Below are 3,034 nucleotides of genomic sequence, written 5' to 3' on the forward strand. Positions count from 1 at the left end.
AGTTCAAGCACAGGCGCTTTCTTTGGACGGTTTTACATAAGTTAAATGTGTTTAATTTTGTTTCGTTTATAGAATAAAATTAATGAGAAATATTGGTTAAAGTTTCACAGACATAACCTTAAAAAGATTTGAGGACAAATCTAAAATAGAAAACCTTCTAGTAGTGCCTTGAAGAATAAAAATTTTTAGCTTACACAAAATGTTTTTACAGGTTTCGCAACAAAACAAAAACAAACCACATTTCTTTTACAAAACTTATACACGTGTTCCCTTAAAATACGGACAAACCTCTATCCAATTTCACACACAGAAACATCTTGTAAACCAAAAAAAAGGATGTATAGAAAAAAAAATATTATACCGAGAAATATACGAAATGTCAACACGTCTTTAAATATTTATGACAAAAGGTGCTTAGGAAATCTTTCGGAGTACAAAAGCCATATTGATTTTGCTTGTTATGTCCCAATGCATAATGCGAGCTACTGAATATTGTATGGTCCGTGGAGTGTGAATGGTACGGAGCCAGGGCACTTTGGCTTACCCTTTTTTTTGTTTTTAACTACTAATAATCCTATTGATGCTGATGTTTATTGATTTTAAATAATTATGTACGTAGGTACCAATCGTTTTCACGAAGGAATGTTCAACTGGTTCAGGCTGCCATTTGAATGGTTTTGGCAGTCGTTAGTCTTAGCAAGGAGTATCGTATTTTACAGATACCTGTGTTGAGGAGGGCAAATGAGAATGAGGAAGAGAAGGTCAGATAGGCAGTCGCTCTATGTAAACTACTCTTTTCTTCAAGATTATTCTGGCACACAAAAATAATCTTCAACTACAGCAGCTAACCCAAAACTTTATCATCAAAACTTGCAACATTTTGTAACTTAAAACACTTAAGAACTTTATAACATGTTTATGTTTGTTTCCACATTTCCTTAATCGTCAGAAAAGAAAATTTCCTACTTAAATTTGTCGTGGCAAGCGCTAAGACGTTCTTGTTAGTGAGACGTTCCCACAGGAGTGTCGTTGAGGAAGGAAACCTCCCTCTTGCTTTCTACAAAATTCTACTCCAGCTAAATTATTATTTTTTTACTAAGCCAACATATTTCCTACTTGTTAAAACTGCAGGAATACTCAGATTTCTTATTGGTCTTTCAAATGAAGTGGTGCCTTTGGTTGCTTTAAGTAAAGGGTTTTCTGGTGGGTTCTTATTTATTAAAATATTCTGTACTGGCAGTTTCTTTAGATTTTTACATAGAGGAATCGTAGACTGATGTGGTTGAACTTTTTTCGTGGCAATTAAAACATACATATTTTTATTATTTTTTGTCATTTAAAATGTTCAAAAAATCAACATAAAGAAAATCGAGTTAATCTGCAGTCATCCTGAATATATAATTTTTTGTAATTTTTTAAACTTATTTGAAGGCGACGCGACGACGAACTGTAAATAAATAACTCCGCAGGCTCCAATCTGAAAAATTCAGTAAACAATCCAGACGTCGTAGACTACATACAAACTCCTTCATAAATATTCTTTAAAATCACTCATTTATTTACATTACACAGTTATATATCACAAGAAAGTTTAAAATTCCCCGCAATAACAAAACCCGCACTGGCGAATGTTACATGGCTAGTACAAAAGTGGGAGAACTTGCACGAAGTAGGGGTATATTAAACTTTCCGTCTGATTTATGACAGTTTATTGTTTTTGCGGGTAGAACCCTCGTGAACGCCCTTGGCGACAGTTTTTTGTGGTGGATTTTAAAATTCGCACTATTTTATTTGATTTTCTTGCCGATGTAGAAAAGCGTGGCAGATTTGAAGTTATGGAAGCGGTTTTTTGGATAGACATATTTTTGAAGCTTTTTGGACTGAATCTGAGTACTTTTTAAGTTTCTGAAGAACAGAGTACTCCCATAGAAAAGAGTTCTTTATAATCGTATGACGCGGATATCATTAATTTCGCGATGTAATTAATTTCTGTATAATTAATAGATAATGTTTATTTCTGGATATTGTACATGACAGATCAGGTGTATTAATAGAACTTTGAAATAGTAAACTAACTAGGGATGAGAAATTGAACGGGGTATAACCAAAAATAGGCATACGGCTGAAGGTCAATCATTCTCTCACCAACTAAACACGATATCATGACAAACTACTTGAAGTAGAAACTCGTAGGAAGTTTACAAGAATGGCAAGTAATGATTGAACTGAAATTAATTGACGACAATTTTGATTCTGTAATGGGCTCAATATGACAAAAAGCAAGAAATCAAATAGGAACTAAAACCTATTTTACTACAATAACTAGAGCGTTTCTGATTTCTCGTTACATAATTCCTACTAGGTTCAGATCGGCTTTCGATCTTAGGTCGATGTAACTGAATATCAAAATAGTTAATAATTTATTAAATGATACAATGCTTCGAGTAATGGTCATTCGCTCTTCTAGTACTCACTTTGGTATCTACTAATAACTAATTTATTTTACTTCCAATTTTAGTATATTTATTAATGACTATGACTATGACGAGTACTAAAACTATATCGAGAAGTCGGCTGATAGATGATTACTTACAACCTCACTCGCAAAAGACATATCGACTTTAAAAATAATTGGAACACCTCAAAGCATACAAAACTAGTGCAAGTATTCGAGTAAGTTACAGTACTAAGTAAAAGCACTCTAACATAAACCTCGGGTATAGCACAATAGATGAAGTAGATATAAAGTTTAAGCAACGACATGTGCTTCCTACAAAGAGTTTAAATGTGTGGTATTAAAAAGAAATCTAAGCTATGTTACGAAGTGCCGAGTCTTGAGCTCTTGTAGTCACGTGAGGTTGTCGATAAAGATTATTGTCGATGATTTTATTTATATTCAATTAGAATAATGTAACCAAACTAACGATTGAGTTTATTAATTAAAAGACAAATTCATATACAAAATGTAGGTTGTATTATTTTAAAAATATAATCGGAAAACTGCTTGACCATCCATAATAATTAATACAGATAA

The sequence above is a fragment of the Helicoverpa zea genome, chromosome 8 (assembly GCF_022581195.2).
Source record: "Helicoverpa zea isolate HzStark_Cry1AcR chromosome 8, ilHelZeax1.1, whole genome shotgun sequence".
Taxonomy (NCBI): Eukaryota; Metazoa; Arthropoda; class Insecta; order Lepidoptera; family Noctuidae; genus Helicoverpa; species Helicoverpa zea.